This window comes from Neoarius graeffei, chromosome 17 (assembly GCF_027579695.1).
Source record: "Neoarius graeffei isolate fNeoGra1 chromosome 17, fNeoGra1.pri, whole genome shotgun sequence".
Taxonomy (NCBI): Eukaryota; Metazoa; Chordata; class Actinopteri; order Siluriformes; family Ariidae; genus Neoarius; species Neoarius graeffei.
Window position 1 is genome coordinate 52453684 of NC_083585.1, and position 12366 is coordinate 52466049.

Sequence of the window (12366 nt, forward strand, 5' to 3'; positions counted from 1 at the left end):
CTCTCAAGTTGCTGCACACCACATCTGGCAGAAAAGGAACAGGGCAAGAAATCTTCATGGGTTTCGAAGATAGAGGGTAGAAAAGGTCTGTTATACTGTATGTGAATATCAGGGACTAGGAATGCAGAAGAAAGACAAGGTTGCGATCTCTGAGGACAGTAAGAGGGGTGCTGTCAGTCAGGAAAAGACTGAGGAGCATGTCCATTTCTTCAAGAAAGTCTCCTAGGGCAGGGGTTCTCAACCTTTTCTACAGTACTTTAAGGCCCAACTATTCATGCTTGTAACGAGTCGGGGCCCATTAAAAAAAAAGATCCCCAATTATTTTGCCTCATCTATTCTATTAGAATCTAATAGTCTACTGCAAAGTGGATTAATGGGATACGACATCACTCCCTGTTACAGATGGGAGCACAGGAATTAAATAAATGCAATTTAAAAAACTGTTTTTAATTGTAGGTTTTGTATTTAAAACTGTATGGATGTACCAGAAGCCAAACCATGCATGCAGGACATTCTCAGTCAAAAGGGATTAATGATCCAAAAGTGGAGTCTGGTCCATTAACACAAGAATTTACTGACATGTTTGTGTACAGCAAGCAAGCAAGTTATTAAATCCAAGAAGTACACTCAAAAGAAGTGGATATAGAAACCACTCAATGGGATTAGGTCCTTACACGCTAACAAAGAAAGATTTTTCTTATGAGTTGGAAAATTATCCATCCGTTGAGTTCCCTGAGATCTCAAACTACCTGGTGCTGCAGACATCATTCTACACGGACAAACAGATGAAAACCTGGAAGAGCATGTAGGCGTACAACTTTTTATATGTGGCTGGGTTAAAGGATATGGGACATGGATTTTTTTCTGGGTATAATTATGTATAAAGGACATAAGAAATGCCATCTAAATCACTGCAGGGCGTCAAAAATGTGAAAATCATCACATTATTCAACTTTTTTATACATCAGCGTAAAACAATGATTCGTTAATTAGCTAAGCGGTCACGTGACCTGTGACGTCACAAAAACTTTTCAAGGAGCCAGCGCTTGGGAATCTAATGTAAACAAACAGGTTACCGAAATGGACACCATCGACAGTGATATTCCTGATGTTTCACAGAGATGTGAAGTTAGATCCTATCAATTCGAACCGATAGCTGGAAATTCACATGAACATGGATCTTGTCTTTACTCTGACGGGTCAGATGATTCTGAGAGTGAGAGTTCATTCAATCCCCATGAAACTGAAAGCGGTCGGCTCGATAACACATCCTGGTAAGTTAAAAACAATTCTGCTCAAAGGCTAATGATCTGTTGAAAGAAGTATTATTTTTGTATCATACATTGAAAGTTCATCATAGATCTAGCTAAAGTCCGTTGCAAGCTAGTTTTTTTTTGCTGATATTTTTCGAGATTGATTGAGATGCAATGCTTCCAGAGTCCGAGATGAAAACATTCAAAATGGTGAAACGAGTCAGAATTATGATAATCAATAATTGATACACCCAAAATTATAATACTAAGCCTTACCGCATGAGGCCCATGGTAAAACCACACTTCCAGGAGGGGCTGCCGTCTGCCTCCCAAGCCGGCCAAGAGCAATCCTCGTCGGGCATGGCCAGGCGGGCGAATGCCCTGGTCCATCCGCCCTGTCTAAAAAATAATGGTACAACTCCGAGTGAAGGTATCAATGCGCTGTCAAAGCGCACAGAAGGTGTTAGTACGCCTGTCATTATAGTGCGGACTTTCCATAGCATAGAAAATCGCCACATTTCAATTTGTGTAACTGAACTTTGTTTCATGTCACTGGTAATATAAACCTATGTAAACAGGAAAAACGTGGAAGAGTTTGGTCGCATCTAACTACAGCCCCAAAAAATACCATTGGCCATACTGAGCCTAGCTACATTGCTAACAGGAGTAACAGCGCGTCTGACTGACTGGGAGGTCGCAATACACCATGATGTTCAATGTACGTTAAACACTCTAAAAACGAAACAATTTTCTTGTCATCCAAGACACAAAAACTATTTTGTCGCATTCGTCATCATCACGATTCACACTTCTCCATATTCATCTACCCGCTTGTGCTGCACCCGAAAGTTTTTGTGACGTATGATCACGTGACAGCAGCTCTTCCGGTTGTAAAATATGCATATCGGAGCTCGAGCAGAAATGCCATATAATCATCACGAATATAACGATTTTGCTGAATTTAATAGATAATTTTGTATTTGTTGATGCAATTATTTCATATTTTTAATGGAAAGAAACTGATATAGCGTGCATTTATGTTTCATGTCCCATGTCCTTTAAAGATCTGGGAATTAGGACACTATAAGATAAATCCTGTGTTGCTGTATTGTTTTTGCCCAGGTAAGGGGGAATTTCTGGGCTTTTTGTATGTGTCTTTGTGATGGTTCATAGGACGCTGTAAGATTTAGTTTTGGGTGTAAACAAACTACAACTGCTCAATTCTCAATCCTCCCTGCGATACTCTTCCAGGTAAATCATTCACAAAGGTCCACAGAAACCCCTTTAAAGATCTGGGTATTACACACATTATATACATGCTAGTTTACAATATGGTGACCATGATCAAACAGTAAACAAAAACATATCTGAGGACTTAAGCACCTCCTGAACTTCAAAACATCATGAAATAATGGAAAATGGCAAGAAAAGTCGGTGATTTGCAAATCAAAATAAAATAAATCAGAGGAATTTACAAACCTTTCACGAAGTGATCACTGCAAACTTGAGTGTCCTTTGACTCGGCTCCTTTTGAGGTTCAAGAGCCACCTTTCTTGTCATCTTTTGGTAAAATCCTTTGCTATTTCACCCTTTTTATCACTCCTCAAGGAACCCGGAAGTAACTTCAGTTTCACAATTTGTTTGATTTGAACAGTGTAAAACAACGCAAGCATAGGGCATTTTAATGATGAGCAAGGCACTCCAGTGAAAGTAACACTTTGTGAACAGTGAGCTCAGCTGACCACCACTTCATGTCTTGCATATCTAATGAGGCAGGCGTGACGTCGGATACAACCAAGGAGTTGTCATCTCATCTCATCTCATTATCTCTAGCCGCTTTATCCTTCTACAGGGTCGCAGGCAAGCTGGAGCCTATCCCAGCTGACTACGGGCGAAAGGCGGGGTACACCCTGGACAAGTCGCCAGGTCATCACAGGGCTGACAACCAAGGAGTTGTACCCAACTAAAAAATAGCTTCAACTTGAAAAAAGAATTGTGGCCCACTAGATGGTGCTTCATGGGCCACAGCCCAGTGGTTGAGAAACACTGTCCTTGGAGGGTGGACTAGGAGGGTGGTAGATGACAATGATGAGAAGGGTGATTGGAGAGGTAACTATACCTGCATGGCTGCCAAAGGATAAGTTGTTGAGGTGCGACAGATGAGAAAGTCTGAAGCACAATCTCTGAGGCAAAAATAAACCTGTATCACCACCCCTGGCAGTTTGTCATGGAGTGTGAGAGAAAGTGCCACTGTAGCCCAGTTCTCTGGAGTAATCCAAGTCTCAGTTACGACCAGAGTGTGGAGAGAGTAATGTGAAGTTAAAGCTGAGATGAAGACAGCTTTCTAAAAAAAAACATGACATTATCAACACTACTAAAGTCATAAGACTAGATCCAAAAGATAGTACTCAATGATCAGAAGCCTATCTTTTCAGTAAAGAATAACACAAAGGCTACATTCAGACAAAAAGTAGTCCAAATCCAATCTTCAACTGTGACACATATTTGTTATTCGCATGGCTGTCTGAACAGAAAAAAAGAAAGAAAAAAGAGGAAAAAACACTTTGAAGCTGATATTTTCTATTTGGATTTGGGCCACTTTCATATGCGGTACTGAAATCTGACACGTATTCGTTATATCGGGGTGGCACAGTGGTGTAGTGGTTAGCACTGTCACCTTCAAATTTTCTTGAAGAAATGGACATACGGTACATCTCAGTCTTTTCCCAACTGAAAGCACCCCTCTAACTCTCCTCAGAGACCTCAACCTCCCTTTCAACAAACTTCCATCATCTTGCCTTCTCTTTCTTCTGCATTCCAACTCCCTGATATTCACATATAACAGACCTTTTCTACCCTCTATTTTCTAAACCCATCAACACCCTGTTCCTTGGCTGGCATATGTGGTGTGCAGCAATTTGAGAGAATTAAGAGCAGCAGAGAGAAGATTTCGGCAAGAAGGAACTTTCTCCAGCAAGAAGGTTCCGGGTTCGAACCTCACGGCTGACCTTTCTACATGGGTTTCCTCCGGGTGCTCTGGTTTCCTCCACAGTCCAAAGACATGCAGGTTAGGTAAAAATACCCGGACACTGGGGTCGTACAAGCCAGTGCATACTGAGTGCCGGGCCCAAGCCTGGATAGATCGGGGAGGGTTGTGTCAAGAAGGGCATCTGGTGTAAAACCTATGCCAAATTTGAAGGCGCAGTGTGAGCTAAACTGGTTATTAACCTTCTGAAAATAAATTCATAAAGTCTTTAAGTGGCAATATCAAATCTGTCTCAAATCAGAGAGAGAGGACTGAAATTTCATCTGTGCTGTATGTCGAGCATGTATAGCATATTTGACAAATTGACTTGACTTGACTTGAACAGGCTGATCATAATTCATTGAGACTTGCATGACGTGAATTCATTGCACAAGTTGGCCGGTTTAGGAGCGTGATCTGTTTCGACTATTGCCATCTGTTACACCCCAGCCTAAGGGAAACCTGAATGTAGTATAAAAAATAAAAATGACTTCCCCTTTCCCCACTCCCAAGGACAACCGGTGCCACAGTTGACTGCAGTCCAAAATACAACTTGTTTATTTCAGCAAAAGCAAATTAGCATCAGGGTGAGCATGGCCCAAAATAACAAACAAAACAAACCATGTTAAATGTCCTCTAACTCACCTGGACAACAAAGGAAAGCAAAAGAAAATACAGGGATCTTACCAGACTCCCTAGGAAAATAGAATGCGACCAAAAGGGCTTCTCACCCCTACAATTACTAGCCCTGTGTCCGAAATCACTCCCTACTCACTATATAGTGGACTATATAGTTAGTTTGCCATTTTGTAGTGCTGTCCAAATGTATAGTGAGAATTATTGCACCCTATATAATGCACTCAAAGTATCCCACAATGCATCATGAAAAGTATACCCCTTTTCCACCAAATCAGTTCCAGGGCTGGTTCGGAGCCAGTGCTGGTGCTGGTTCACAACTCGTTCAACTTGCGAGCCAGCTGAGAACCAGCTTGCTTTTCCATCGCTCGTGGTGCTAAGAGAAGACACGTCATTATGTCGCTGTATATGTCAGTTACGTCGTTGTATACGTCATTACGTCGCTGTATATGTCAGTTACGTTGCTACGTTTGCATAAACCTTGGCACGAATATCGAAGCAAAAACAACGCAGAAGAAGCAGCAGCAACAACAACAATTATAATAATGGATGACTTCGCATTTGTACAGCTGCGGCTTCTCATCGCTTAAAAATGGCGATCTTTCGCGGTCATGTTATTGTTGTCGGTCTTAACAACTCCGCCCCCCCGCTGACGTAAGCGGTTCTTTCCTCTGGCCCAGCAGAGAGTTGGTGCTAGCCTGGAACCGGTTTTTCTGGCCCCAGAGCCAGTTCTTTGTCAGTGGAAACAGAAAACCCGGTTCCAAACTAAGCACTGGCCCCAAACCAGCCCTGGAACTGCTTTGGTGGAAAAGGGGCAGTAGTGTACAACCAATGGTCACTAACCAAACAATGTATACCATCATGCATTGCAGTCGCCCTGAAAGAAATCAAATCAAAAGCCTCAAATTTGATTGAATAAAAGGCAGTGGCAAAGAAGAAAGAAAGTATTCACCCTTGATTTAAAAGAACTGAAAGATGCAGCCCACACAAAGTACTTTGTATTGATTAATGTGGGAAATACGCTCAGTATAATATGGATTTATCACAAAAATACATGGATGTATTTATATTTTGAAAACCCACCAACCGACTGATCTGGCACATTTTAATTGTGCGACAGTAATGACATAAATAACGGCGTGAAGGAGTAGTGTCCGAAAGTGTTTCTTCATTTTACCAATGAGCTCACTATATAGTCCTCTATATAGTAATTCCCTATACAGTGAGTAGGGAGTAGTGAACGAGTGAGTGGTTTCGAACACAGCTATGGACTGCTTTAGGAAAGTAGTTACAACGTTTACAACTTAAGCACTGTACTCAGTTAACACACAAGGCACAGTCCTGTTGGGAATCAGGAAAAAGTAAAGCACATCCATCTTCTCCAGAGAGCATTTTAAAGTCGGTGCAATCAACCACGGTCCAATCAGCTGCCACCACCTACAACTGAAAAGCCTGAAAGAAAAAAAAATCACAGGAACATATGAACAGCACCCCCCTCAGGCAGGGAGGGAAAACAGCAACAACAAAAAGTAAGCAAACAATTGCTGGGTTTCAGTCATGTGACTTTTCTTAGTGGTTTTACTGGAAGTGAAATAGCTGGTGATTTAAACGGCTGCCGTAGTGCAAACAACTGGTGATAATTTCTATCAGAGTATGCTCGTAATCTAGAAGCCACTGCTGGCTTTAGATATATTCAGAAGATTGCTATGTGCAATGGAATCGACCCCTACAGTCTGGGAAAGAAGGATTTGTCATACGATCTTGAAAACTACCCTTCAGTCGAGTTCCCCGACATTTGAACTATCTGGTGTTGCAGACGTCCTTCTACACCGCAAAACAGGTGGAAGAGTATGGAGGCTTACACCTTTTTTGTATGTGGCTGGGTAAAGGACCTCAGGATCAAGTCACTGCCGAATGAATCCTGGATTGTTTTTGCCCATGTAAATGTGTTTTTTTTTAAGCTTTTCGTTCGCGTCTTTACAACGAAGTGCTGCAAGTTGAAGTGCAAACAAACAACAGTTCACTTGATTCTGACTTGTGTTGGCTCTTATCTCTCAGCTAAATCATTCACAAAGATCATCAGAAACCCCTTTAAAGACCTGGATCTTAGTTAAACAAGATGGAGAAGTGATCACGGCGCATTGTGACTGTACGGCTGGGGAAGAATTTTGTTGCGATCTTCATGCATATGGACTTTGTCAGGAGTAAATAAAGAAGCAGCTGGGGACTTTAGTGCTTTGTGACTAAAAAAAGTACCATAAAATAATGACACACAGCAAGAAAAGTACTTGGAAAGCACTAAAGACATAGCTGAGAGGGAAATACAAACCTTTCACCAAGTGATCACTGCAAACTCGAGCATGCTTCGACTCGGCTCCCTTCGATTTCAGTGAGAGGTTCAAAAGTCACCTTACTTGACGTCTTTTTGTGAAATCCTGTGTTCATTCACCCTTTTTTATATTAGTTCACGGGGAACCCTGAAGAAACTTTTATCATCAGTTTCACGGTTTGATCGATTCGATTCGAACAACCTAAAACAATGCAAGCGTAAGGCATTTGATTTTTCATGCGAGCAATGCACCTTCTCCGTACAAATGCTTTGTCAACTGAGCTCCGGTAGACCACCAGCTAAAGTTTTGAATGACTAATGGGTTGATGTGACGTCACCTGAAACCCAGCAATTGAGGTATTTCACCTGACGTCACAGGGTCACATGATGCCCCGGTGTCCGCCATTTTGGACGGCAAGCTACATACTAACGCTGCGGACAGAGAGGGAGAACCAGCTTGGAAAAAAACGTGTTACAGACACCTAGAATAGATTAATTTGTCAGTAAGCACTCTATAAATAACCATGGTGTTTGCTTGTTGTGCTGTGGGCTGCCACAACAGACAGGGACAGCGTGCAGGACGCTCCTTTTACCGGTTTCCTACTGACCCAGACAAGAGGGCCAAATGGATTGCAGCTGTGAAGAGACAGGATTGGGAGCCAACAGAGTACTCCAGACTTTGCAGTGATCATTTAATTTCAGGTTAGTTTATCAGTCAACGCAATTTTGATAAAATATATAGCAAAAAGTAAATGGGTCAGTGTTTGTTAACCCATCTGAGCAGTGAAACAAGGCAGTGTTAATTTGTCTAGGGTTGCATGTAGCAGACATTTTGTTCTGTTTGTCATGTATTATTTTCCTTTTGATGAATAAAGTTTATAAATACTACTTGTATCATGTCATAGCCGGAGCTCGCTGGCGCGCCGGGGGAGCTCGCTGGTGCGCTCCGGCTATGACATGATATAAGTAGTATTTATAAACTTTATTCATCAAAAGGAAAATAATATTATATTCTATTCTAATCGCCCAAACCTGTGTATGGCGATGGGTCAGTGAACAATCCTGGTGGAAGCAGGTAAACGTCGTTCTCTAAGCCTGCTAACCTCAATTTTTGCAAATGCCTCTCCCTCTGCTCGCCCTGTAAATGCCCTATGTCGCTGGATAGTGAAGGTGTTTTCTGCATCTCGCTCCTTTTTCTTTTATGTTTTTCGTTTGTCGCCTTCCTCGCATTCAAACTGATTCGAGCCGTGCCGTCCAAAATGGCAGCATCACATGACTTGGTCACGTGGGTGAAATACCTCAATAGTACCCATTATGACCCAGGGTCATAACACCATCTCAGTTTCAAGTCAAAAGCAACAATAAACATATGCTAACCGAATGTTGGTATTGTTATGCTTCATCCAGTATTCAGAGGATTGGAAAATACCCAGCACATTGTTTGACTTCTTTCTGAAAAGAGTATTTAGTTAAGAGATCGTTACCACACAAGCTCCCCACTTTCAATAGCACATAAATCAATCCTCCCTGACCGTCCAAAAGCTGATTAATCAATTCAATACTGATTCATGAGCAAATCAACATCACGTGCAATTACAGGCAATATTTCGGGAACATCTGCTGGGGGGAAAAAAGCCATCACATTTTATTACAAATTGTTCACAAATTACAATACAAACTTGCTTGCCCATCTTTTCTAGGCAAATACCCAATACTTTTCAGAAGTCATCTGTCTCTGATTCTTGTGAAAATATATCATTTTTATTTATTTGTTGGAAGTAAGCATGCAAATAGCTTCTCAAAGCATATCTTGGGACACAGCCATAGTATCTGCCAACAAGGACACTCATTAAAAAAAAAAAAAAGATCCAGGACTTCTGATGGATAGTTAAGATGTGTCCAGCACAGCTTGTTACAAAAAAAAAAAAAAGTGGGAGGGAGGGGACATTATTATTTTCCCTTACGTTCTTGAACTCGCAATGAAAGTTCAGTTTACTTGTGAAACTTGCATGTATGTTATTGCTAAATCATCGCTAAGCCAAAAAAAAAAAAAAACCACACACACCAGTGAATCAGGGTTGTGGAAGGCTATACAAACCCCCAAAGTATACTAAACTAATGTCTCACTCACAACCCAAATGGAGCATGTGAGCCATAAGGCATTACAGAACCCACCTTGGAAGTAATACAGTGCATAACCTTTATGGAAAATTTTATGGGAATTTTTTGTTTATCCTCTGGAATATTGTCAACTATTATTGAGCCTTTTATTGTGGTTTTATGAGTTCGTCATTAAAGTGGCATGACTGTGAAATATAGATTGCATTCTACAATTAAACAAAACATGCAATGCAAGCTGTGAGACTTACCTCACCTGGGACAGAGTCCACCAGGGGGCGACATATTGTTTTTGGTGGGGTTTCTTTGTTTTTTTGTTAGGCCCCGGTCACACCGCCCGAACTTTGCTGGAGCGTTCCTGGAGCGGTGAAAAAAATTCATCACCGCTCGTAACCGTTCACCACCATTTAACAAAAGTTGGCCCCCGTTAAAGCAATGCCGTATACGCTCGGCCACCGCTGATGTTTCTCGAGGGGCCCTCCTACCGCTCCGAAAGTTTTGAGCTGCACAAAATATTGCGAGCGGTGAGGAGGGGGCAATTTTCCGCCCCGGCAAAGTTCACCCCCGCTCCATCAACGCCCAGTCAAAGTTTGGCACCGCTAGACGCAAGTTCGTGGACGCTTGGGTCCACTAGGCCAACGCAGAAATCTTGAACGCTGGGCCACCGCTGCTTCACCAGCGTTGCCCGGGCGGCGATTAAACGTTGCACAAACTTCGGTGGAGCGGTTGTAAGCGTTTTACGAGCGGACACGGGGTTGCTGGAACGGTGTCGGGCGTTGAAGCAGCTATCCATGGCGGCGATGAACTTTGGTTTGGCGTTGGTATAGAGGTGTTGGAGCGGGACCAGAATTTGGCTATAAATACGGGGAGAAATGGACCAGGAGCTCATTTGGAATCGAGCTGCCGTTGAGTTCAGACCTCATCTATATCGAATTTGCTCAAAGTTACAGTAAAACTGTATCACCATGGATGCTGAGAGACTTGCTATGATTGGTGCTAAACCAACTTTATACCCCCGCCGAGCCAAAGCCCGCATGCGCAGAACGCCACTTTACCAACGCTCGCGTCACCGCTAAACCAACGCTCGCTACCGCTCGCTACCGCTAAACCAACGCTAAAGCAACGCCGGCTTCAGCGGTGCACCGCTAAGCCAACGCCCGTGTTTTCGATTTTTTTCCCATTTTGTGCGCGGTGACGAGCGTTGTCGAAATTCGGCCCCCCCTCCCTACCGTTCAAGGAACGCTCCAGCAAAGTTCGGGCGGTGTGACCGGGGCCTTAACGATATTATGGGAAAATGGCTGGACCAATCTTCCTGAAACTTTCAGGATAGATGGGCATTGGTCTCAAATAGATCCTCCAACATTTTGCGGGTCATCCGGTCAAGGTCAAGGTTTTTGTGGCTACCTCCTCATATAGAGGCGATAGCCACTATGTCATTGTGCTGTAAGAATGTAAGAGTGTTACAATCGATCACTGCACATGCACATCACCAGCATGGTGAATCCTGATCTCGAGATATGAACAGCTGATCTTGCATTATCATTGTGTTGTGAGAATGTAAGAATGAGTGTAACAATAGCATACTGCACATGCGTGTAAGTAGTACAATAGTACACAAGAACGAGTATAAGAATGTAAGAATGAGTGTAACAATAGTGAAAGTTCCCCAGTGTTATTACAGAGGGAAGGTGCGTTCCACTGAGCTCTAGCGTCGGGCCATTTCTGGGAAATAAGAGTTTGGGTCATGGCGACAGCGTGTGTATGTCAGCCTTGGTTTGGAGGTTTCAGTTTCGAAAACTGTTAGAGGTAAGAGTAGAATAATATAAAGTACAGACACGTGGTATATTTTACTTCTGTGATTTTTAAATTGTTCATTTTCGGATTACGCTTCATTTTTGTGGCTACTGCCTCATAGAGTAAATATATATGCTATATTTACTGTATGGACATGGTACCAGAAAACAATTTTATTTATAAGCAGTAGCCACATGTACACTCATAGGGTACCTATTTTTTCGCGATATCTTCCTTCATATTCCTTATAAATGCAACCGGGTGAGTTTGTTTTGCCTGACAACACTTGTATTATAAGTTTGTGTTTTAATTGGTGAAAGTCCTTTAGCATGGTAGGGATTTATTGGAATGTATTTGGGGTTTCATGTGTGCATCATAAGAGTTCAAAATACTTAACAGTTATTCCACAAATTTGAGTCATATATGAGCTGATAGCCGCAAGGCACATGACCCTGAATTGGCTATAAGCCATGTATGACGAGATTGAGTGGAATCTCAATCTGTTAGATTATTATGAAATGGTTATTCTCCATCCATTATTGTTATCCTACTGAGTGTTCAGGTAAGCTGGAGCCAATCTCAGCTGACTTCACATGAGACACAGGGGACACTCTGGACAGGTTGCCAATCTTTCATGGGACTAACATCATGGGAGGAAACTGGAGTACCCAGAGGAAACCCATGCAGGCACAGGGAGAACATGCAAAATGGACACAGAAAAGCCCCAGCCAACTGGCAGATTCAAACCCAGAACCTGCTTGCTGTGAGGTGATAGTGCTAATCACTGCACCGCCATGCACCATTTCATTGTCAACTCTAAACAACTGTTTGTTGGCGGCACGGTGGTGCAGTGGTTATCACTGTCTCCTCACAGCAAGAAGGGTCCAGGTTTGAACCTCGTGGCCGACAGGGACCTTTCTGTGTGGAGTTTGCATGTTCTCCCCGTGTCTGTGTGAGTTTCCTCCGGGTGCTCCGGTTTCCCCCACAGTTCAAAGACATGCAGATTTGGTACAATGGGGCCACTGTAATTGGCGCAAGCTGTAGAGGTTTCCAAGCCATAATGTATGCACACATATAAATCTTGTTATGGCAAAGCTAATAAATAAAAAAAAATCTAATTATTTGGAAAAAAAATGTTATTTTGGAAGATATTTTCCTTACCCAGTCACTAAAAAGGCAGCACAATGGTGTAGTGGTTAGAACGGTCACCT

General features: G+C 42.5%; 1 pseudogene; it reads right to left on the reverse strand.

Moving 5' to 3' along the window:
• Positions 1 to 3741: 3741 nt before the first annotated feature.
• The window catches only part of LOC132901227 (piggyBac transposable element-derived protein 4-like), a 29895-nt pseudogene continuing 21270 nt past the window's right edge, over positions 3742 to 12366 (reverse strand).